Here is a 25,799-nt window from a genome sequence, read left to right on the forward strand (position 1 = left end):
AGGCTAGGGGGAGTTGGGGAGCCATCAGTCGATCTTCGGTACCCCTGCAGTGCTGGGCCCCTTGGCTTTCTCCTTCGGCAGGAGGCCTTCTCCAAGGTCCCAGGGCCAGGAACCCCCAGTGGCAACTTCCACCTGAGGGAGGAGTGCTGACTCATCCTCCAACAGCAGCAGCAGCAGCCTTGAGGTGTGAGGGTTCGGGGGGGGGGGGGCGTCCAAAACAGCCTGATGGGCCACTTGCGGCCCATGGGCCGCATGTTGTGAAGGTCTGATTTACATCTATAGTTTGCTGCCACTGTCTGTACTGGGATTTCAAAATGGTTTGTGTTGATGTATATATGTAAGCATCAGCTTTATGAACCTAGCCTTTTTTTCTTTTTTAAATAAAGCTATAAACTGACCGGTCTGTTTCTGATTCTAAGGTGACTGTAAAGGAAGAGAAGAGCCTTCTGCAGTGGCCAGCTTAAAAATAAGGCTTTTGCTAAAATGGCCTACCAAACAGACTGGTGGAGGATGCATGGGGCAATCTGCCTTTCCTCATGCAGCCTGCACAGTTATAGTGTTCATTGTAGTAAGAGCTTTCTTCCTTCTGCAACTAGTGAAAAAAATTGAATTAGCAGAGGAGGCATTAAGAGATACATTCCTTCCTTTTGCCTGCATAGAATTTAGTTGTCTATGACAGCCTGGCAAATTGTTTGAATGTAGAGGTAATTTAACCCAACATGTGATGGTGGCCCAAAACACACTGCAGAAATAATCCATTGAGACCACTTTAACCCCTTTGGCTCAGTGCTAGGGAATCCTGGGAATTGTAGTTTGTGGTGGCACCAGAAGTCTGACAGAGAAGGCTTAATGTCTCGCAAAACTACAGTTGCTAGAATTCCCTAGCATTGAGCCAGGGCAGTTAAAGCAGTCTGGACCCACGTACTCTAGATTTAGTTGTTAAAATGTCTGACTTGATGCTTCTTGTTCAGTCATTAGTCTTGGTTAAGTCAGGGCCGGCTCTAGGTATTTGGCCACCCTAGGCGAAAAATATTTTGGCACCCCCCGATAGCCCCTCAAAGTGTAGGAAAAATGTAGGGCATGATGTAGGACAAAATATAGGACACATTGTAGGATATTCAAGAAAAATGGAGGACACCACCAACTAGAAGCCAAAAACATTAATAAAAGACAATATAAATTCCTGTTTCTCGGTCATGCTCAGAATGTAGGACATTTTGACATGCCTATCAGCACAACTCCAAAACCCAAATTCACAACTACTACTTCACTGGGGACAGAAAAGAGAGAGAGAAAAGCAGCAGCACATGCAAGAAGCTTTGGAGCATTCTGAGCATTGGAACATTCTCTGAGACCAGGGTTCAAATCCTGGCTGAGCCATGCAAACCCACTGGGTGACTTTGGTCAAGTCACACTCTCTCAGCCCCAGAGGATGGCAAGGGCAAACCCCTCTGAAGAAATCTTGCTAAGAAAACCCAGGATGAGGGTGCCATAAGTTAGAAATGACTTGGAGACACACAAGAGCAACAACCACAATATGAGAAGGCAGCCAAGGTCCAAAGTGCACAGCAGAAAGTAACCCATTTGAGACCGCTTTAACTGCCCTGGCTCAGTGCTGGGGAATTCTGGGAACTGTAGTTCTGTGAGACATTGAACCTTGTATGTCAGAGACTTCTGGTGCCACAATAAACTAAAAATCCCAGAACTCCCTAGCACTGAGGGCAGTTAAAGCAGTCTCAAACTGGATTGTTTCTGCAGTGTGTTTTGGACCCTGGCTTTATGTGCTGACTCAGTGTATGTATAGATACATACATACATATAGTGTGTGCGTGTGTGTGCGCGTGCACACACACACACTTCTTAGGCTTCTTAGTTCCAAAACACACTGCAGAAATAATCCAGTTGGAGACCACTTTAACTGCCCTGGTTCATATAAAGAAATAATAACAACAACAACAACAACTGCAAAAATAACTTTTAGAACAAACTAGCATCCCCAAAATTGTAGTTCCTGGGAAGTGTAGTTTCTTGTAGCCCCAGAGCTCCCTCTGACAGAGAAGGCTCAACGTCTCCCAAAACTGCAGTTCCCAGGATTCCCCAGCATTGAGCCAGGGCAGTTTAAGGGAGTCTCAAGGTGGATTTATTTCTGCAGTTTGGGAATTGCTCCTGGAGGTAAGACTGGGATGGAGGAGGAGGAGGCATCCTGGGAAAGGAGGCCCCACCTGGCCTGCCAGCAGCCCCGACTGCCTGCCCTTCTTGGCTGGGCTCTTCAGCTGGGCTCTCAAGGCTCCCTTGGCTACATGGAGGGAGGGAGGCAGGCGCCATTTTGCCTGGGCTCCGCTCCTCCCCAGCACCCCCTGCCTTCCAGGGCCATAAGAGGAGGAGGAGGAGGCTCTTGTCGTTTTTGGGCACCTTCAAGCCCTTTCTCAGCCTCTGTCCTCCTCTTCCTCCTCCTCATCCTCCTGCTGCTGCTGCTAAAAAAGTTAAACCTCGCGCCCCCGTGACTCGCGCCTATTGAGGGAAGGGGGCAGGGCTTCTGGGACTTTTCCCGGGCTCTCTCTGGCCTCATTGCAATGCCGCCGCCCCCCCCCAATTTTGCGCCCCAGGCGGCTGCCTAGGTGGCCTATATGATAGAGCCGGCCCTGGGTTAAGTTATTGTACTAATAGGCATTACTTTGGTTAAGGGCCTCAAGACTGACCTAGCCCCTCTGGACCCCTGCATTTGATAACTACAAATAAAAACAAAATAACTATTAAGAAAAAATAAGTCATAAATTTTAATTTCATATTTTTATTTGTGTATAATAGTTCTATATTTCATACTGGAAATAGGCTTAGATGTGAATGAATGAATGAATGAATGAATGAATGAATCAGAACTGTTATATGTTTGAATTTTGAATTCCATTAAAATATATGAATCATGTTAGGTCTATCTAATTTTAGCATTCTGAAGGTCATGGCCTGTATCCTACTGTTAGTCCCAGCTGAATAAATTAATTGAATAAATTTTTGTGCATGTTGATTCCCCAGCAGTCAATTTAGGGACAAAGCAGACTAGCCCATTGCACCGGCTTCTGGGTGGCTTTAGAGTGTGGTGTTTTGATGCCACATGCTCTGAAGCTGCCCGGAAGCTGGCATCATGCCACTTGCCTGCCCACATGTGGGCTGGCTTCACCATACTCCAGTATTGCCATAAAAGAGCACCATAAAGCCATGGCAGCACGGGAAAAAACAGCCTTTTGGTGGCTCAAAAAGGAGCGGCAACTTGCTGCTTCTTTTTGGGCTGACAGATAAATGGATTAGGGTTGCATCATGCGGTTGCTGCAGCCCCAACCTGGCTTTCACAGAGGCAACTTGAAGCTGCTCTTTGGGGCAGTCTGTTCTAGCCCTTGGTGGGTCTGCTCTTGTTGTGACTAACTGATAGGATTCAGGCCTACATATAGACATCAGTTCTTGTTGCCGTTGATACCGACTTGCTTTCATTAATAGTTTCATCCCTTTTGAAGCTATCCAAGTTAGTGCCCATCAATTCCCCAGTTTAAGTATGCATTATATGAAGAAGAACATAATGTTATCCTCCCCAGATTAAAGTATTGTGTGTGAGGGAGAGAAATTTCTTTGTATCTGCTTTCTCTACACCAGGGTTAGGGAACTACTGAAGCTTGGGGCTGGTCTTGACTGGTTGTGCTCCTCATATACCTCATTTTCAAAATTTTGAATTTGTTAAAGTGTTTGCTTGAAGGGAGGTTGGGGATGATCTTATAGGTCCAAGAGAGGCCTTTTTCTGAAACAGGAAGTAAGCCAGAGTTACTTCTGATCTTGAAAACAAAAGTTTTCTTCCAAGACTTTTAAAGCAGTTGGGAGGGAGTAGCAAAGTTGCTCTCAGATGCTCTACTGGGTGTGGGATCCATTTTGAATAAAAATCAAGAAGGGGCTCTTGAGGATGCAAAAATGGCCTTGAGGTTGCATGTAACCCACAGTCTGCACTTTTCGCACCTCTGCTCTAAACCATACATACCTTTATACAGTATATCTCTGTCATTGTTCCTCTTGGTCGCCTTTTTTCTAAATGAAACAGACTCAAATGTTTTAGCTTTTCTTAATAAAGGAGATGCTACAATCCCTTTACACAGCAGCTTTAAAGAGGGTGGAAGATTCAGTTAGCGGCAGTGGCAGGATTTTAGTGCTCCCATCTGCAGTGAGGGAGAGTTAAGGGAAAGAGGTGATTGGGGATGAAAGTTTTAAGGTGGGGGTTCTCAAATGGTAGGGCAGGACCTCTAGATGGGGTACAGGACTTGGAGGCCCTGACCCCTCTGCCTCTTCCTCCACTTTCCAAACCGTTTCTGTCTTGGAGGGGAAGAAAAAGACAAGGTGGGCACTTGGAGCCTCTGTCTGAGGGAGGAGGAGGAGGAGGAGGAGGAGGAGGAGGAGAGATATCGAGTCGCCTCGATTATTTTTGATAGAGAGGCGGGATACAAATAATTTTTTATTATTTATTATTTCCTCATAAGATGTTAAAATAAGAATATACATGAATGTGTGAACAAAAATACACATACTAAATAAAACAATATTTTTCTTCATCTACTACATCAAGCGGGGGTGCAACGTCCAGATGTAGATGTAAAGGGTAAGAAGGGTTAAAAGTTTGAGAACCACTGCTTTAATCCTCCCTGAAAAGAAGCCCTTCCTGCTTGCTTGAAAATAAACAGGAAAGAAAGGTTCAGTGGCTCACTATTATGTTGTGTAACTTAGCCCTGAGGTGTTTCAGTTTTCTGAGCTCAGAAAATTGTATCTGCTCAAATATGTGTGCTTGTGTCACAGGTTTAAAGGATGAATGTCTGACAAGCTATTATTCCTTTGCTTGGCTACCTCTGTGCCTGGTTATGTTCATATTTGTATTAAGTAGATTATGGAAAATATTTAAAAGGATGTTGTACAATGTCAAAAGCAGTGAATGTCTGACTAGTTTATACTCACTAACAGTTAATAGTATATTGTGCATTTCAGTTGGCCAATAAAGATGGGTTTTTGTTTGTATATGTTAAATGGCCAACACAGCTATCCCTGAATGTTTTTAGTTAATCTTTGTGACAGTTGAGTATACCTAATTTGAAATTCTGAAATCCAAAATACCCCAAAATTGAAAATTATCCACATGGGTGGCTGAGACAGTGACACCTTTGCCTTTTGAGGATTAACTGTACACAAACTTGGTTTTATCACAAAGTTATTAAAATATTATGTATAAAATTACCTTCAGATTATGTGTATAAGGTGTATACAAAACATAAATGAATTTCATGTTTAGACTTGGGTCTCATCTCCAAGACATCTCATTATGTATATGCCAATCCAAACCCCTTCTGGTCCTCTTTCAGATAAGGGAGACTCCACTGTACTGTAAAACACTTGATTCACAGAGTTTCAATTGAAACATGTAAATAACACTGCATTATAAATAACAATTGTAACACTGTCCTTAAAAACAAAACAAAACCAAGAAGCAAAAAAATATGTAGTAATTTGTAATGATACTAATTTTTATTTATATTTCGCTGTTATCAGTAGTGTCTAAACTTAGGGACATTCTCAGGAGATCTGGGCCTTTCAACCTATTTTTAAAGGTTTAAAAATAGTCTTAAAAGATTTTAAGAACAACTTGGGAAGTATGTGTTGTTCACCATATTATATAATTATTAACAACCAGAATTGTGGCTATCATTGAACAGCTCTTTAAAAGAAGGTTCCAAGCTCTGCTCAAAATATCTTGGTTCACCCAACTTTCTGCTATGTTGAGTTTTTATTTTTATTTCTGTGATACGTTTAATATTTTCTTGTTGTGAATCATGTTTTAGCCTCTGCTGGTTTTAATTGATAGTTATGTTCTGCTGCTTTTGATCTCATCTGTATAAATTCTGTATTTGTGATTTTATTGTATGTTACCATGAGAGTTGTTGTATCATAACTAATAAGCCTTAGAAATATATAAATAAACCTTTTAGGACACACATAGATTCTGTGCCAAGCTTCTGCTTATGGGATTGAATGCACAGAGGTTGAATACAGTTGTGCAGTTTGCTGGTGTGTATGAGGATCTGTGTGTCAGAAATAGTAAATGCACGATTAGTAGGAATTGTACCCCCATTTTTATTGTCACATCAAGCACCAGCCTTGCTGCTACATAGGAATTAGCTCTGGAAGGACTTGCTGTAACAGGCACCTTTTTCTGGGGAACACTGCACACCTCATGCTCTAGTGAAGGGATGTTGGCTCTGCAGGATTGGGGACATGTCTAAGGAAGTAATGATGCCTCTTAAGTGATTTTGGACACAAAGGTGAAGGTCAGCAATGTAGTATTTCCTCCTTCTAGCTGTTGGATTAGTGTTCAGGTGGCCTTGCTTTCCCCCATCTTTCCATCTTGTCTTATGCCTACTAGAACCAGAGTTTTCATCAAATCAGAACTGAAATGAGGAAGAAAGAAAATTCTCAGTCCCTACAGTTTATAGCTGCTACTTGTTTCCTGGCAGCAGTCTGAATGCACCCTGACCAGCACTTCTTCCAAAATACCTCTGCTGTGTGAAGCAGGGGAGTTGGTTTTGGATTGTGGATTTTAAATCAAATCTCTGACTCACTCTTTTGGACAATATCAGAAATTAATGAGAAATTATGTGCTTGAACAAGGCTTTGACATCTATTTATAACCTATTTGGGCCCTTTAGTGAATCAAAACTATGTCCTGAGTATCCAGTCCCCTCTTTTCTTGTGTGAAAAGATGTTCAGAACACCATATTCCATTTGACATAGGCATGACAGTTTATTTGCTTGGTGCTTCCTTCCATCATGCATGATGTGAGTCTTGCTTTGTTTTGTGGAGTAAAACACTTGAAGGAGAGCTGTCATTGTGGTCTTCCTGTGTTAATTTCAATACTTGGAGAGTCCCGTCAAGGTTTCTTCTGAGTATTCAGCCTTAATGATTATAGGATACAACGCACTTCTGGTACAAGCATAAGACGGTGCACCCTCCCCTAAAAAGTACATCATTGTGTAAGAAGAGTTGGCTCCTGTCAGTCTGGTCTGTAAGTGGTAGTTTATTAGGAAAACTCATGACAAGAAGATTATTATCTGGTTTCATTTTACAGAGAGAATGATCTTTGTTTTATCCAACCCCCCAATCTGGGGGTGTTATACTTAAACGAAGTCAAGTAACGTACAAGTAACTATAGATGAATTCTTTCTAAAAGAAAAAAATTGAAATGCACAATCTTCTAATTTACATTTCCATGTCTACTGAGATTCCCATTTTAACAGATATTATTCATTCCCATTCCATTTTGTCTTGTCTTTAAAGTAATTAATTCTTACTTGTTACCTTAAACACATTTTTGAATGTGTGCTGGCTTCCCAATTCCAGGGGTTTCTGGATGAAACGGATTATCTAGATCCATTTCAATTTGGTTTCAGGCCTGGCTATGGAACAGAGAGTTGGACAGGGGGAGTGTGTCCTTTATTTCTGCTGGACCTCTCAGCAGCTTTCAATACCATCAACCATGGTATTCTTCTGGGCTGCCTCTCTGGGATGGTGCTTGGAACTACTGCTTTACGGTGGCTCTGTTCCTTCTTGAAGGGGTGAACTCAGAAGGTGGTCCTAGGGAACTTCTACTTGACCCCCTGGCCATTGTTCTGTGTGGGTCCCTCGGGGTTCTGTGTTGTCCCCTTTGCTATTCAACATATACATGAAGCCACTGGGAGAGATCGTCTGGAGTTTTGGGGTGCGGTGCCATCAATATGCTGGTGACACTCTGCTACTCCTTTTCACCTTGATTCAAGGAGGCTATCCTCGTCCTAAACAAGTGTTTGTCATCAGTAATGGACTGGAAAATAAGTTGAAACTTAATCCAGTTAAGACTGCGGTGCTCCTGCTGGAAGGAAAATCAGGGAATAGAGATTCAGCCTGTGTTTGATGGGGTCACACTGCCCCTGAAGATGCAGGTTTGCAGTTTGGGGTTCACAGTTTGGGGGTATTGCAAGCATGGTTAGTGGGCCTTCTCTGTGGCTGCCCCTGGACTGTGGAACTCCCCTTCTAGGGAGATCAGAATGGCCCCTTTCTTGTTGGCCATCCGCCGACCGGCTAAGACAGGGGTAGGCAACCTGCGGCCCACGGGCCGGATGCAGCCCGGCGAGGCCTTGGGACCGGCCCCAGCCCGGTCCTGCCGCCGATTGCCGCCGGGGCCTTTGGGGGGGCAATTGTCTATAGAAACCTCAGAAACATGCATTTATATTAACATTTTTTTAAAAATCAGCAAATTTTTTCGCGTGTCCTCCATTTTTTTTTTAAAAAGTGTCTAAATTATTTAATTATTTATTTTTTGGCTTCGGACCTCCAGTTGTCTGAGGGACAGCAACCCGGCCCCCGGCTCAAAAAGATTGCCTACCCCTGGGCTAAGACCTTCCTCTTCAAACAGAAAGTTTTTAAATAACAGGCTGGGGTGTTTGTTTTAATGTGTTTTAAACGTTTTTCTCTTTTTAAACTATTTGATACTTTAACATGCAACTTATTTTAATTATTGTAGCAATTTAATTCTGTTATAATGTACAGTTCGCCCGCGTCATAAGCGGGTGCGCTTTATGCAGCTTTCAGCATACGCTGAAAGCCACGTGGGGAGGAAGGGGTGGCGCGTCCCATAGGGATGAATAGGGCGCATGCCTGTGGTGTGTGCGCACCACTGTGTGCACGAGCCTCATTCATTTATATGGGACTGGAGCATAGGTGTTTTTTGTTTTACGTGGGGAAGTCCGGAATGCTGTATCATCTTGTATGCATTCAGAAGTACTGTTTTTAATATTGTAAGCTGTCCTGAGTCCCGGTCTTGGGAAAAGTCCGGGCTATAAATAAATATTATCATCATCATCATCATCATCATCATCATCATCATCATCATCATCATCATCATTTTTTAAAATATATTTTTGCCCATTTCCCACTTGGTCTTACTGTAAAGTGCAGTAGTGTAACTTATCAGGCCTAAACTTTCCAGGAATTAGAAACTGCTTCAAGGGTCCATCTTTTCCTACCCTGACCTCCTAAAGCATAACAGATTTCAGTTAAAAATACATAATAGTAAGCCCTCCATAGAAAAGCAACTGAATGTATTAACTAGATGTAAACAAGCACTTCCTTAGCAAATTCTAATCTGTCCATCTCAACGATTAAAGCAAAATTCCTCTGCAGGAAAAGTAATAAATATTTTCTAAGTATGTGATTAAATAGTATAATTCAGTATTCAGCTGCCAAAAATGTTAATATGTTTGGTGTTCAAGTCAAGAAATGTTTTGATATGGATCTCTTACTTTCTGAGGTCAGTATATACACAGATATACTTCAGTTAACAAAGTAGATGTGTTCCTGGGCCTTACTTCTTTAACAGAAAACTTTGGTCCCAGAGGCAGAAATAACATGGAAAGATTAGGGATAGGTTCCTACACCACAAACAATAATAAAATAATAAATAAAATAAAATTTTAATTTCTATCCCGCTTTTTGCCAGATAATGAAAGTGGTGTACAACAAGTTAAAATGCATCCTTATATACATAATGCCCCCCCTTAAAACAAGATTAAACAGTATAAGATTAAAACTACATATTAAAATCTGACTAATCCAAATAATAATCATCATGGGCAGAGTTCAATAGATGGGAAGTCTTATTTGTGGCCAAGTATTTTATTCCAGGAGGGCCTGCTGGAAGAGATCCGTTTGAATGGCTTTTTAAAAGCTCTCTACATTGGTAATTTGACGGATCTTGTCCGGCAGGCCATTCCATAAGTTGGGTTGCAGAAAATGTCCTCTGGGAGGTTGCTGTCAACTTGGTCTTTAAGTAAATTCCTCCCAGAGGACCTGAGTGTACGAGGCGGATTGTATGGAAGCAGGCCATCCTTTAGATACGTTGGGCCCAAGCCATGTAGGGCTTTCAATTAGGTTTCGGGACCACTGCGCTCCAGTGGTTCCGATCCTACCTCTCAGGAAGGTTCCAGATGGTGAAGCTGGGGGACAGCTGCTCTTGTAAAAGAGAGCTGACATCTGGCGTCCCTCAGGGCGCCATTCTGTCCCCCATGCTATTTAACATTTACATGAAGCCACTGGGAGAGATCATCCGGAAGCATGGAGCAAGGTGTTATCAGTACACTGATGACATCCAGATCTATCTCTCCATGTCTCCGGCTGATACAGTGACTAAGGAGGGCATCTCTCCTCTGAATGCCTGCCTGGAGTCAGTAATGGGCTGGATGAGGGAAAACAAACTCAAGCTGAATCCAGAGACAACAGAGGTACTCGTGATAGGTGCCCCTAATCCAGACAGGGAAATTTGCCACCCAGTCCTGGACGGGGTTACACTCCCCCTAAAGGACAAAGTTCGCAGTTTGGGAATACTTCTGGATTCAGCTGTACAGTTATCATCTCAAGTGGATGCGATGGTCAGGAGTGCTTAGTACTTTAGAACTGAAGTTGCAGTGGTTTGTTGGTTGTTATTATTTTGTTTAATTTATTGTTATTTTAACTAGTTATTGTGGTTTTAAATTAGATATGTAGTTTAATAACTTTTTAAGGGGGGAGGGAAATATATTGTTTTTATGCTGTATGTTATTTTAATGTTGTAAACCGCCTGGATTGGTTCTCCACAGGGCGGTATATAAATAAAAATTTATTATTATATTATTATGATTAGTATGAGCTTTGGCTGATACGCCAACTGCGCCTCTGTCTGGATCAATAGGACCTTGAAACGTTAGTACATGCACTGGTAACCTCTCGCTTGGATTTCTGTAATGCACTCTACATGGGGCTACCTTTGTACCAAGTCCGGAAGCTTCAACTAATTCAAAATGCTGTGGCCAGATTGGTCGCGGGAACGTCAAGAGCCGACCATATAACACCTATACTAAAATCCTTACACTGGCTGCCAATTAGCTTCCGGGCACAATACAAAGTGTTGGTCGTTACCTATAAAGCCCTACATGGCTTGGGCCTAAGTTACTTGAGGGAGCACCTCTCCCTATATAATCCACCCTGCACCCTCAGAACAACGGGGAAATATGTTCTTGAATGGCCAAAGGTAAGATTGGCAGCAATGTACCAAAGAGCTTATTCAGCAATAGCTCCAACCCATTGGAATGCGCTCCTGGAAGAGATTCGGCTCAGTTTGACATTGGAAGCCTTTAAGAAGGCATTGAAAACTTATCTCTTCCAGGTAGCATACCCTCCTGACTCGCTGTAGAGAAATTACTCCCTATTGGAATAGCTTGTTATCTGATGCCCGATTGCTGTTATATATGTTTTTAAACTTTGTTTGTATTTTTGAATTTGTATGATATATTGTACTATGACATGGGTCATAGAGTTTTAATGACTGTGAACCGCTTTGATCTGTAGGAAAAGCGGTATAAAAAATAAAAGTTTTATTTTTTTTATTAAATAATAAAAATAATAAAAGGGGGATTCAATTGGTTCTGGACATTATCAATCGGGGAAGGCTTTTGTCGCCTTTTTAAAATCCTTGAGTGAGGATAATTGGCGAATCTCTTCCGGCAGGTCATTCCAAGTTTTTGGAGCGGTGACAGAAAAGGACCTCTGGGAGGTCACCGTCAGTCTGGTCTTTCTAGATATTAAGAGGTTTTTCCTGGAGGATCGGAGTGTACAGGAAGGATTGTATGGGAGGAGGCATTCCTTCAAGTAGACTGGACCCAGGCCATGTAGGGCTTTATAGGTGATAACCAACACCTTGTACTGTGCCCGGAAGCTAATAGGCAGCCAAAGTACAGATGTTAAAATAGGTTTAATATGGTCGAACTTCGATTTTCCGGTGACCAGTCTGGCTGCCATGTTTTGTATCAATTGGAGCTTCCGGGCATGGCACAAAGGTTGCCCCATGTAGAGCGCATTGCAGAAATCAAGGCGAGAGGTTACTAGAGCATGTACAACTGTTTCTAGATCCCGCTGCTCCAGGTAGGGGCGCAACTGGCGTATCAGCCGAAGCTGATAACAAGCACTCCTGGCTGTTGCATCAATCTGAGAAGACAGTTGAAGCGACGAATCCAGGAGCACCCCCAAGCTGTGGACACAGTCTTTCAGGGGAAGTGTAACCCCATCTAGAACTGGCGAACTTATCTCCATACCTGGATTGGGGTTACCTGTCACAAGTACCTCCATTTTATTTGGATTCAGCTTAAGTCTATTTTCCCTCATCCAATCCGTTACCTATTTCAGGCAGTCATTCAGCGGGGAGATACCCTCCTTGGTCACTGAAACAGCCCGAGACATAGAGAAATAAATTTGGGTGTCATCAGCGTACTGATAACATCCCGCCCCATGTCTCCGGATGATCTCACCCAGCAGCTTCATGTAAATGTTAAACAGCATGGGGGACAGAATGGCGCCCTAAGGGATGCAAGATGTCAGCTCTCTCATAGAGGAGCAGCTGTCCTCCAGCATCACCATCTGGAATCTGCCAGACTTTTTGTTTAGAACTAAAGACTGCCAATGAATACCAGGTGCTGTAGGCTGCATTTTAGAGGAAGGAACTAGCAAAATCTGAGATTCCTTGCCTATGAAATTCATATGGACATATTTCTGTAACCCAACACCAAAAGCCTTTCTTTCTCTAGTCCTTCACAACTTCCTAATGCTGATGCTGCTTAAAAAAACAAAAACAAAAAAAAACTTCTAGCGAGACAAGGAAGTAAGAGGGTCTTGGAAGACATAAGAGACTTTGTAAAAAGGAGCTCCTTTCTCAGAAGCTTTGTTAACGGAGGTATGCCTGTACAGTGGTACCCCGGGTTACGAAATTAATTCGTTCCGCCGCCGCTTTCGTAACCCGGAAACTTTCGCTAGCCGAATAGCCCATAGGCGCTAATAGCGAAAGCCGTGATTTGGTGCGAAATAGCGCCGAAAAGCACCAAAAGTTTTTTCGTAACCCGAAAAAACTTTCGTAACGCGGAACAGTTTTTTTAAATATTTTTTTTTCGTAACCCGGAAATTTCGTAAGGCGGCGCATTCGTATCCCGGGGTACCACTGTACTTGCAAAAATCCCTCTAAGGATTTTCTCATGTCCTGATTATTTGGTCATTGAACATGCTAGGCCAATATGGCAAACTATTGATTACATGAATCTCCCAAATTAGCATTTAGCCTTTCATTTCATTAGGAACATTGTTTGAATGGAGAGAAAGAGCAATAGAGAGGAAAATCATGCATTCAGGGAAACACTGTGGTTCTGAGTACCTATATGAGTGTGCCATGGAGGAAGGGAAGCGTGAGAACATGGGTTCTGTTTTGCCCTTTGGCAATCCTTAGGACAAATATGTAGTGCTCATAGTGAACTGAATTAAGTCTTACATATGTAACTGATAATAATAATATAATAATAAATTTTTATTTATATACCGCCCTGTGGCGAACCAATCCGGCCGGTTTACAACATTAAAATAACATACAGCATAAAAACAATATATTTCTGGAAACAAATACACTTGACAATCGAAAAAATATTGGATATTAAGTTTGAATTGAGACCGGAAATTTATTTATTGACTATGACTAACAAAATGCCAATGGACATAGAAAGAAAACATGGTAAAACAATTTTATACATGATAACAGCTGCGAGAATACTCGTTGCTCAATCCTGGAAAGAGTCTGAAATACCAAATACAGATCTTTGGCTTCAGAAACATATGGATATGATAGAGATGGATAAACTGACTCTATATTTAAGAAACAAAGATATTGATAGGGTTGAGAAAGACTGGTTTCCAATAATCAAATTTTGTAAATCTAGGTGGTTCAAGGAGGGGGTTCATTGATACTGAAAATCATTGATGATTGAATAATAGTAATAAGTAACAAAACTTGCCTAAATCTATAGTTTATAATCTTCAGATGGACCTTACAGATTTAAAATGAATACAGGTTTAATTTATGAAAATCCGACTATAAGGATGCGTAAATCACAAATTAGAATTATGGGCTAAGGAAGTAACTGATTGTTGAGATAACTTTTGTAGGATTATATATGAGTTAATGTATAATCGTGATATTCATATAAATAGCTGTTTCTTAACTTATGTAAATAAAACAAAAATATCTTTAAAAAAACCAATATATTTCCCTCCCCCCTTAAAAAGTTATTAAACAACATATCTAATTTAAAACCACAATAACTAGTTAAAATAACAATAAATTAAACAAAATAATACCAACCAACAAACCACTGCAACTTCAGTTCTAAAGAAAAGAAAAGGGGGCTTTGGAGACATTACTGAGGAGGGGTGAGATCCTGAGGCCAGGATATTTCAGTCTGGGAAGGCCTGCCTGAAGAGATCTGTCTTGACAGCCTTTTTGAAGCTGTCCAAAGATGTTAATTGACGGATCTCATCCAGCAGGTCGTTCCAGAGCCTGGGGGCGACAACAGAGAAAACCCTCTGGGAGGTCGCCGCAAGCCTCGATTTTTGAGGCTGCAACAAGTTCCTTCCAGAGGACCAGAGAGTGCGGGGAGGATTTTATGGGAAGAGGCGGTCTCTGAGATAGCTTGGACCCAAGCCATTTAGGGCTTTAAAGGTAATAACCAACACCTTGTACTGGGCCCGGAAACCAATAGGCAGCCAGTGGAGGGACCTCAAAACCGGAGTGATATGGTCCCTTCTGGATGTTCCTGATACAAGCCCGGCTGCCATGTTTTGAACCAGCTGTAGTTTCCGAACCAGGCACGAAGGTAGCCCCATGTAGAGCGCATTACAGAAGTCAAGGCGTGAGGTTACCAGCGCGTGCACAACAGTCTTGAGATCCCTTACTTCCAGAAAAGGGCACAGCTGGTGTATCAGCCGAAGCTGGTAACAGGCGCTCCTGATGGTCGCATTCACCTGATCTGTCATCAGGAGCGACGAGTCAAGGAGCACCTCCAGACTGCGAACACAGTCACTAGAGGAGAGTGTGACCCCGTCCAGGACTGGTGGTTGCAACCCAATTCTTGGTTTCGGGGCCGCTACCGTGAGCACCTCCATCTTGTTCGGATTCAGCTTCAATCTGTTTTTCCTCATCCAGCCCATTACTGCCCGAAGACATTCATTGAGAGAAGAGATGCCATTAGAATTCGAGGCCGATGAACAAGACATGGAGAAATAGATTTGGGTGTCATCAGCGTACTGATAGCACCCAGCACCATAACTCCATATGATCTCACCCAGCGGCTTCATATAGATGTTAAACAATATTGGGGACAAAATAGCTCCCTGAGGGACCCCACAAAGGAGCTCCCTCTTTCTGGAGCTACTGTCCCTGAGCAGCACCCTCTGGGACCTGCCTGAGAGGTAGGACCGGAACCACTGCAATGCAGTGCCTCCGATACCTAATCCCCCTAAAGCGGTCCAGGAGGATGCCGTGATCTATCGTATCGAAAGCTGCTGAGAGGTCTAAGAGCACCAACTGGGTCACACAACCCCTGATATACTATATAGTTCTCAAGATCATTATGCTATTCATGATTATACATTTCCTCCTATAGATGGGAGTAGATTATACTGTTTTACAGTGTTTTTACATCTGTCTATGAGATAGGTTCGGGAGAGTGGCATTAGGGGATTCCTGCTCATCCCCATGGGGGATCGGATGCTGCAGGCATCCATTGTATCCCCAGTGCTGTTTAAAATTGTATGACGCTACTGGGTGGCATCTTTGGGAGTTGAGTGTGATCACTGTTCCTCCTTGACTAACTTAGTTGAAGTGGCGTACATGCTAGATCAGTTAGCTGAGGTTGCACATGCACAGTGGACCCTTGGTATCTGCAGGTTCAGTATGCAGATTTGAGCAATTGCGGAGTGAAATGAAAAAAAACGTTCTTTAAAAACTTTACCTGTGATCAACTGCAGACAGGCCAAGAAATAATCCCAGGGAAATAGCAGAGGCTGCAGCAGCAGGGCTTTGTAGAGAGAAGGAAGAAGCAAGGGGCCACCTCCTTCCTGTGGCTGATGGAAATCACTCCCACCATAAAGCCTCCACTAGCTTTTAAAGCCCTTCCTTTCCTCCCCACCACAAAGCCTCCACCATATCTTACCCCCTTAAACATTGGAAGAGAGAGAGAGCAAGGGGTTTAAAATCTGGTGGAGGCTTTGCAGTGGGAAGGAAGAGAGTGAGCGTAGAGGAAGATATATATTTATATATAAACTCGGCTCTTCTTACAAGGGACACCGTTTTGCTATGTCATTATATTTAATGGGACTTGAGCATACACGGATTTTGTTATTCACGGGGGATCTTGGAACAAAACCCCAGCGTATAACAAGAGTCCACTGTATATCTAATACTGACTTGAGCATCTGCAGTTTTTGGAATCTGTGGTGTGTCCTGGAACTAAACCTTCATTGATACTGAGGGTCTACTGTACTGGACTACAGCCTAGATGCTGCAGTGGGTTAGATGAGGATCAGTAAACTGAAGGTGAATCCTGGTAAGACAGAGGCTGTAGCGACTTAATGTTCTTGGTCCCAACAATGTGTCTGAGATGGGGTTGCACTCTGCCTGAAGGAACTGATTCACGTCTTGGGAGTACTCCTGGATCCATCCAAGTGGACTCTGTGGCTTAGACGGCTTCATTGGGATCACCATATATGGCTTATTTGGAAAGTGAGAACCTACCCACAGTAGTTGATGGACTTCCGGGGTGGGACTTCCCCCCCCCCCCCCTGCACTCCTGGGCCTTCAGCTGCCTTTCCAGAGACAGCTGAAGGCCTGGGAGAGGGCGAGGGAGGAAGAAGAGGAACAGGTGCATGCCTCCCCCCCTGTGTTGTTCCCAACCTTTAGCTGCCTCCAGAGGGGCTGGAGGCTAGGGAAGGTTGGGAAGGAGGAGGAACAGGCGCGTGCCTTTTCCTCCTCCTCCCCCCGTGCCGTTCCCGGCCTTCAGGTGCCTCCGAAGAGGCACCTGGAGGCCGGGGAGGGTTGAAGGAGGAGGAAGTGGTGCACGGCTCTTCTTCCTCCTCCCCCTGCCACATGCCAGGAGAAATGGCATTGTATGCCAACTGCTTGGTTGACAAAAGCTGGAACTAGTGGCGGGAGCACCATCAAGCGATGCTTGGGTCTCAAACTGCTCGTCTGCTGACCTTGCCATTGTCAGAGTCGGCATCTTAAGCACTGAACCACCAGGTCTCCAGGTTCTCATAAGCATGTCAGTGTTTTCCTGGAACAATCTGGAATACTGTCTATGAGTAGTTTATTTGTGGGTTTTTCGGGCTATGTGGCCATGTTCCAGAAAAGTTTCTTCCTGACGTTTCGCCAGCATCTGTGGCTGGCATCTTCAGAGAAGACTGTCTATGAGTGGTTTTTATGATAGCTCCTTTTGTGTTATAAATGGATAACTGTTTTTAATTCTGTGTATATAGCATATATATTGTAAACATAGTTTTCAGCTGTAATTCTGTGTTCACATAACTGTCTTTCTTCCACTCTCTTTCTTGACCATTGGAAGCTGCCTTATACATGGTGATCAAAAAAGTGGTGGAAAAGTACAGCTGTTCTTATTCATATTTGCACCATTCTTTTTTAATCATCTGGCACCAGATTACCATCTAGCTCAACTTGCAGACACTCTCCAGGATTTTAGAGGGAGGACTTTTCTAGCCCCACATTGATATACAGTGCTACCTCGGGTTACGAAATTAATTCGTTCCGCGGCGCCGTTCGTAACCCGATACATTTCGCAACCCGAAAAGGCTTTCCGTTAGCGCTGGAAAGCCGCTAGCTGCGCTTCGCATTTAAATTTCGCGCCGAAATGAATTTCGTAACCCGAAAAATCTTTCGTTACCCGGAACAGTTTTTTCCAATCTAACTTTTTCGTACCCCGGAAATTTCGTAACGCGATCAATTCGTATCCCGGGGTACCACTGTACTGGGACCGAAAATTAATTTTTTTTGCAGGTTGTACATGACTATGACCTTTCCCTCTTATATTTCAGATTTGTGTTAGAGATATGATTTGAGTTAGAACACTAACTCTAATACAAATTCTAACTGCATCTTTTAAAATCCTGTTGTTGAGCATAGTTTACAGTAGAATAATGCTTTTATCAGTACAGAACTTTTTAATGTCATGGTGGTGAGGATGGTTTTGTGCAGACAGTATACAGCAAATATATTAGCATTGGGAAAAGTGTCATGAAGTTTCCTTAAGTAAAAAGTGCAGATGATTTATTTCTTGGTCTGCAAGTTAACAGAAGATTATATTCTGAAAGGCTGAGTTGCACAAAAAATCAGTCCACTCAGTCGGTCATGGTTTTGGATAACTGAATGTCTAAGAAAAACTATTTTGTTAATTTCAGCTACATCAGTACCAAAAAATGTGACTGATCAGGAATGAGTCTGAAAACTTAAATTTTAGGAAGAAATAAGAAAAACCTATTACAAGATTATAAAATAACCTCTTGCTCTTTCCACTCTTCCTCCCCATCTCACTGCCTTCTTATTTTACAGCTGAAGTATTTCATGGATGTACTGCACAGTGATGCTGACAAAAGGAACAGCAGCTTCAAAATTATGCTGATGAATGATTAGAAGAATCAGTAATGGTAAGAATGTAAACTTCGAAGCAACAAATTATTCAAACAACAAAGCTTTCAGAAAATTGTGTGTTTGTAGCTGCATGTAGTAGATTGCACCAGTTCTTCATGGTTTGTGTTTGTGGTTAGTCTTGCATTTTTCTTTCTGGACTGAGGTGAAAGAGCTAGCACCATTTCAAGTTGAATGGGTCACTGCATTGAGGTTTTGGAAGAAGAAACAGGATTCGCAGCAGGATCTGAAGGTCTGCTGTTGGATGTAGACAAGGCTATGATAAAACAAAATATTTTAAAAGCATTTTTGTGGTTACTTTATTTTACTACTAAAGTATGGTATTTTTTTATCACTACCAAACAATCAGACACACATACTTTAAGAAATATAAAATAGAGGGCTTTGCACTTCGTCATGCATACCTACTTTAGAAATTCATTTCATAGGTCATTGTTTATTGCTGCAGTCACTGTGCTAAGTCCAGTGCATTAGCTTGGCAGTTACTCTTCAGAAATGCCTAATAACTGCCAGGGGTTTGAAATGCATTCCCATACATGCGAGTGAGAGTCTTCCTGTGGAAAAAATTGCAATGTCCTTTTGATTTACACAGCTGGGCAGAAATAAATCCTCATATACTTGTAATGCAGTGCAAAATACAGTGAAGCTACTTCATTGTTATGCAAAGGGATCTTGTAGCACCTTTGAGACTGAGAGAAAGAAGGAAGTTGGTAGCATAAGGAGCCCAGGTGGTGCAGTGGTTAAATAACAGTATTGCAGATCCAACGTTGTGAATTTGATCCCCACAGGGCTCCAGGCTGACTCAGCCTTACATCCTTTCATAGGCTGGTAAAATGAGTACTGATGTTGTTGGGGGCAATTGGCTAACACATTGTAAACCACTTAGAGAATGCTTAGTTCACTATGAAGTGGTATAGATATGTAAAGTGATATTGCTAAGGTTTTGTAGATGCAAAATACTTCTTGTTCTCTGGCTGCATCCACACTGCAGAATTAATCCAGTTTGACACCACTTTAACTACTATGGCTCAGTGCTATGTAATTCTTCGAATTGTAGTTTATTGTGGCAGCAGAGCTCTCTGAGCAGGAAAGCCATATCTCTCACAAAATTACAAATCCCAGAATTCCATAGCATTGAACCATGGAAGTTAAAGTAGTGTCAAACTGGATTATTTCCACAGTGAGGATAGCTCCTCAGTTGCTGTATATACTTGTGTATAAATCGACCTCATGTATAAGTTGAGGGTAATTTTTTGGTCCAAAAATCATGGATTTTGATATGACCCTTGGGTAAGTTGAGGGTCAAACACTGAGGCATGTCACAAAAGATCTAAAGGGAGAAACCACCTCCCTTCCTACATTTCCCTCTCTGGACCTCTTCCAAGGGTCACAATCCCGGCATGGAAAATGGGGAAACAAACCTCGGCACTTTCTCTCTCTCTCTCCCCCCTTTACCAAAAGCATCTCCAAGGCTCATGGCTTGCAAAACGGGGTAGAACCCCCCCTCTCTTTGCCCTTTACCCCCAGGATTTCCAAGGCTCATAGCTTGCAAAATGGGGTAGACCCCCCCTGCCCTTCACCCCCAGGATTTCCAAGGCTCATGGCTTGCAAAACTGGGTAGAAACCTCTCTCTCTCTCTCTCTCTCTCTCTCTCCCTCTCTCCTTTACCCCCCAGGATTTCCAAGGCTCATTGTGATCAAAAAAAGTAGAAACCTCTTCTCTCTTTCTCTCTCTGCCCATCACCCCCAGGATTTCCAAGGCTCATGGCTTGCAAAACTGGGTAGAACCCCCCCTCTCTCTCTGCCCTTTACCCCCCAGGATTTCCAAGGCTCATGGCGATCAAAATGGTAGAAACCTCTTCTCTCTCTCTCTCTCTCTCTCTCTCTCTCTCTCTCTCTCTCTCTGCCCATCACCTCCAGGATTTCCAAGGCTCATGGCTTGCAAAACTGGGTAGAAACCTCTCTCTCTCCCTCTCTCTCTCTCTTTCTCTTCCCTTCACCCCCAGGATTACCAAGGCTAATGGCTTGCAAAAGGGGGGACAGACCCCTCTCTCTCTTTCTCTTCCCTTCACCCCCAGGATTTCCAAAGCTTATGGCTTGCAAAACGGGGTGCAGGCCTGGGCATACTCTCTCGCTCTGTCCCTTGCCTCAGCAGCTGTTTGTTAGCTCTGGCTGCGAGGCAAGGCTGAGGAATAACAGAGAGAGAAAGAGAGGGAGGGAGGAAGGGAGAGAGAGAGACAGAGGAGAGCGTGCAGGAACTCAAACGGGGAGCTGTTTAAAGACTCCTGGCTACAGAGGAAGGTATGCACTTCTTTTAGGAGCTTTATAAGCAATATTAACTTATTGCCCTATATAACAAACAAACAACAAACGAGCTTCATTTATATACCGCTTCATACCGCCTAAGCAGTGTCTAAGCGGTTTACAACTGTAAGCTAATTTGCCTCCAACAATCTGGGTACTAATTTTAGCGACCTCGGAAGGTTGCAAGCCTGAATCAAGCTTGAGCCCTTTTGCTGGTCTTGAACTCGCAACCTTATGGTTTTGAGTGAGTGGCTGCAGTACAGGCATTTAACCACTGTGCCACCAGGTCTCTACCCATGATTTTGGAGTCCATTTTGGGACATATATTCCTAGATTTATAGTCGAGTATATATGGTAAATTTCAGTGTTGCTACAAGATCTATTTGTATACTGATCCAGACAAACAAGGCTGTGTCTTTGAATTCTACCATCATGGAAAGCACTGAAAAATATTCTTTATGGATAAAGATTTTAAATCTTCCTGGTGGATTATTAGCCTGTTGCATAAAAAATACCCAAGAGTCTTGTAGCACCTTAAGGAGTAACACATTTTATTTGCTAGTGTTTAACTTACCACAGGCTTTTCTGTCGAGTAAAGGTTTTTGGTTTACTTTCAGGTTTGTGAATATTCAAGCACTTACAAGGATTCATATGTTTGGAAGATTCACTATAATAACATTTAAGGAGGGAAAAAAATGGAGCTGCCTCAGGTGTAACCGACCACATGGCAGACCCCATTGCCATGAAGCCAGAAGGCTTCTGACATGTTCCGTGTCCTTGTCAAATGAGTGTAGCTGTGAATGAAGAAAAGCATCATTTGTGATTGGAGGGCTGATCATCACTTCCTTACTGCTTAGTAGACTTTGCTTAGAAGGAGGAACAGCTAATAGAGAAGAGTTAAACTTGTGGAGCAAGACCCTTGACAGGATTGCTGTCCTCGTAACTTCCACCTTTCTCATTTACCACAGCTGCTGACTAAATATTTGTGAATCTTCAAGAAAAGTGAGTCTAATTCAGCACTTTTATCTCACTCATTGAAAAGTATCTCTAGCTATTTCATAAGTTTACAAAAGTTTCAAACCTATATATGCTAACTTACTCTAGCTTAAGAAAATCATGATACCTATATGTACAGTGCGCCCGTGTTATACGTGGATGTGTTTTACGCGGCTTCCAGCATACTCTGGAAGTCGCGAAGGAAGTGAGGAGGTGCGTGCCGGAAGGAAACAATGGTATGCGCTCCCATGGCATGTGCCCCATGTGCCACCGCCGTGCCTCCGTGGGTACGAGCCCCATTCATTTGGTAAGGGAAGGTCAGATTGTATATATATTTAGAGAGAGGTGAAATATGCTTGGTTGATTTTAACTTATAAAGTCATATATGGTTTGGACCTAAAACTGGCTGAAAGATGGAATCTTGTTGTAAGCTTGAGTGGTTTTTGGGATCTATCACAGAGGCCATCTCTTAGTCTTACCATCATCAAAAGCATGTTCGTGAAGATGGAGAGCTAGGCTGTGAAACTACAGTGCACCCATTCCTTACGTGGGGGATCCCTCCCCCCCAGTGTAAGGCAAATAGCATGTATGCCCCAGCCCCATTGAAAATAATGGGGCTTGTACATGTCACGTGAGGTGGTGTGTGCGCTGTCTGCATGCACACCATTGTTTCTTCCATCGCACAGTGAAAGCCACGTAAGAGATACCTGCAGGTGTATGACGCAGGTGTACTGTACTTCCTAGAGGAGGCTAGGTTGGCCTCTCTTTGTTCTCTTTCTGCTAGCTGATAAAGACAATTTATTTAGACTGTTTTTTGACCATTAACTGGTTGCTGCAGAAGGGTCATTTAAAGTGGAAATGCTGTACAGTACTTGTATCCTCATTGCCATCTTTTAAATGCATTTGAACTGGTTTATAGTTGCACTGTTGGCAGAATAGTTTCCTTAGTTGTGATTTAATTGCTTTTACTACTATGATAGGGTTGTTGTTTATTCTGCCATACAGTTGGCCCTTGCTATCCACTGATTCTGCATCAATGGATTCTGCATCCACAGTTTCAACCAGCCACAGTTTGAAAATATTCACCAGTTTTCTTTTACAAAAAGCAAAACTTGATTTTGCTGTTTTATATAAGGGATGCCATTTTACTATGCCACTTTATGTAATGGGACTTGAACATCCATGGATATCAGTATACATGTGGAGTCCTGGAGCCAAACCCCTCTGGATACTGAGGGCACACTATATTTTGTATTAATATATGTGGTGGCTTAGTGGTTAAGACACCAATTCTGATGATCGAAAGATCAGAAGGGTGATAGTTCGAGGCCCCAGCACTGCATGATGGGGTGTGCTCCTGTCACTAGTTCCAGCTTCTGCCAACCTAGCAGTTTGAAAGCATGCAAATGCAAGTAGATAAATCAGTATCACTTTGGTGGGAAGGTAACAGTGTTTGGTGCAGTCATGCTGGCCACATGACCATCAGAGCAGTCCTCGGACAAAGCTGGCTCTTCGGCTTAGTAATGGAGATGAGCACTGCCACCTACAGTCTGTTATGACTAGACACTAATGTCAAGAGACTACCTTTACCTTTATCTTTATGTTGTCTGTGCCTTTCATCTGAGTGGGAAATCGCCAGTGTGGTGCTGTAGACTATATTTCAGAGGAAGGAACTAGCAAAACCAAAGTTGAACATTCCTGACCTAATAAATTCATGGAGTTGCCTTAAGTTGACAGTGATTTGAAGGCGCTTGCACGCATGCACACACACACACACACACATAGACACACACCATTGGTTCCATATTGGGAAAAAGCTGGATGATAGATAGATAGATAGATAGATAGATAGATAGATAAGATAGATCTATCATTCAGTTTGTGATTTGTTTGGATTGCTATCAGATAATGTGACACTTAGGTGTAGAATAAGGAGGTATGAATTTAGAGAGCCTAATAAATTAGATGTTTGAATGTTGATGTTTTTAATTATTGGGTTGCTTTTAATTACTGTATTCTGGTTGCCATGGATGTAGCTATGGGTGATTCATTGAAGTTATTTCTGGCCAGCTTGTTCCTGTAACACAATGCTTTTGTAGGGACAACATTAGAATACATTTTAAAAAACCTAGCAGTGTAACTACAGTAATTATGCACTGCAGTGGTATTGAACACTTAAGTATGTCAGTTATATAAGTCTGTTTCATTGAGTTCTGAGAATTACATTAAGATGAAGATACAGTTCTTTCCCAGACTCAGTCTAAATAGCACAGCCTCAGTCATTTTCTCCACTACAAGACAGCTGCTTTTTTCCATATATTAGCCCTGTCTTATTTTTTTCTCCTACTGTTTCCAGTTTTCTACTCTTTGAAGGATAGATGGTCTTCTGGCTTCAGTCATTATTCCTGGATAAGAAATCCCAGCCCCACCATCACTTTCTTGTTGCTTTGATCAGTGTGGTCTGAAAGGGTCTTCCTCATGTCTACATGAAAACAAGTGGTACTCTCCATGTGATTAGCAACACCTGAACAGGGGCTGTGCCTCTTTGTAATCCAGAATTATTTAGAGACAGGAACTACTTGGCATCTTCCTATGCCAGTGATCTTTCTGATCACTAACTCCCCATTCTTTGTCTTTAGAGCAGGGGTAGGCAACCTTTTTGAGCCGGGGGCCGGGTTGCTGCCCCTCAGACAACTGGGGGGGCCGAAGCCTGGGGGTGGAGCTTCCACCCTCCGGGGGCGGAGCCGCACACAGGGGGTGGAACTTCCACCCTCTGGGGCGGAGCCGCATGCCAGGGCGGAGCTTCCACTATCCAGGGGAGGAGCCACATGTCAGGGGCGGAGTTTCCACCCTACGGGGGCGGAGCCACATAATAATAATAATATTTGCAAGAAGCTATTGAAGGGCAAAATGGCGGCTGGAGCGGCCGAAATTGGCGGCGATTTCAGCGGCAGGAGGGACCGGTGGCCGGCAGAAAGGCGCCCGCGGGCCGCATCCGGCCCACGTGCCGGAGGTTGCCGACCCCTGCTTTAGAGGTAAAGGAATAAGCAAGTTATAGATGAGCCTCTGAGCTGATCCTTAAGCATCTGATTTAGAAACAAAGGTGACATTTGGATTTACTTTTTAGACTTGATGCTGCTCACTTAGATAACTGCTAAATTATATTTCAAACTTTTTTATATAAACAAAGTTTTAAATCTACATCTTAATATAAATATTACAGTTTTTTTGTAGAACAAAGTAATTTAGTTTGATGCGAGATTAGGAAAGTTTTAAGTGAACGCCCTTACATAATGCGACAATCTAATGGAAGCATGTAAAAGTAGGGAAGGTACTTACATATGTAATGAACATTTGTTATTATTATTTTAAAATGAATAAAAATAGTTTTTCAGTGTAAAATTGTCAAAAAGACCAAATATCTAGGCATTCATCTTTCTAAAAAAAAACACAGACTTATTCAAACACAACTACGAAAGGATCTGGAGAGAAATCAAAGCAGATTTGGTAAGATGGGCAAAATTAAAGTTATCCTTCTATGGCAAGATATCTGTAATAAAAATGTTGCTTCTTCCCAAATTCATTTTTTTGTTGTTAATTTACCTGTTATTTATAACACCAAACCTTTTATGATCTGGAACAAAGAACTAAAAATATGATTTGGGAGGGGAAAAAACAAGGGTCAGAATGAAGATTCTGATTGATCAAGAAGAGAAAGGAGGATGCACCTTTCCAAATCTTGAATCATATTTTCAAGCCTGTGCCTTAGTTTGGCTTCAAGAATGGACCAAACTCAAGAATAAAAAACTGTTAGATCTGGAGGGGTTCAATTTAAGGTTTAAATGGAATGTGTATCTGTGGTATGATAAAGCCAAAATCCATCATG

At 42.6% G+C, this 25,799-nt stretch overlaps 1 protein-coding gene across 7 annotated transcripts in view; it reads left to right on the forward strand.

Annotated features, from left to right (window-relative positions):
* SIPA1L1 (signal induced proliferation associated 1 like 1) overlaps positions 1 to 25,799 on the forward strand; it is a 238,188-nt gene that overhangs the window by 25,800 nt on the left and 186,589 nt on the right. For 3 of the 7 annotated variants that reach the window (XM_089521799.1, XM_089521806.1, XM_089521801.1), the window contains exon 3: positions 18,519 to 18,613. The exons of 2 other annotated variants lie outside the window; for them this stretch is intronic. The gene's annotated coding sequence lies outside the window, so the exon portion shown is untranslated. Of the gene's footprint in view, positions 1 to 18,518; positions 18,614 to 21,885; positions 21,920 to 25,799 lie in introns of all 7 variants that reach the window. 2 more of the 7 variants (XM_089521800.1, XM_089521802.1) reach the window with 1 other exon arrangement.

Source organism: Sceloporus occidentalis, unplaced genomic scaffold (assembly GCF_023333645.1).
Source record: "Sceloporus occidentalis isolate IW3139 unplaced genomic scaffold, rSceOcc1.0.p SCAF_4, whole genome shotgun sequence".
NCBI lineage: Eukaryota > Metazoa > Chordata > Lepidosauria > Squamata > Phrynosomatidae > Sceloporus > Sceloporus occidentalis.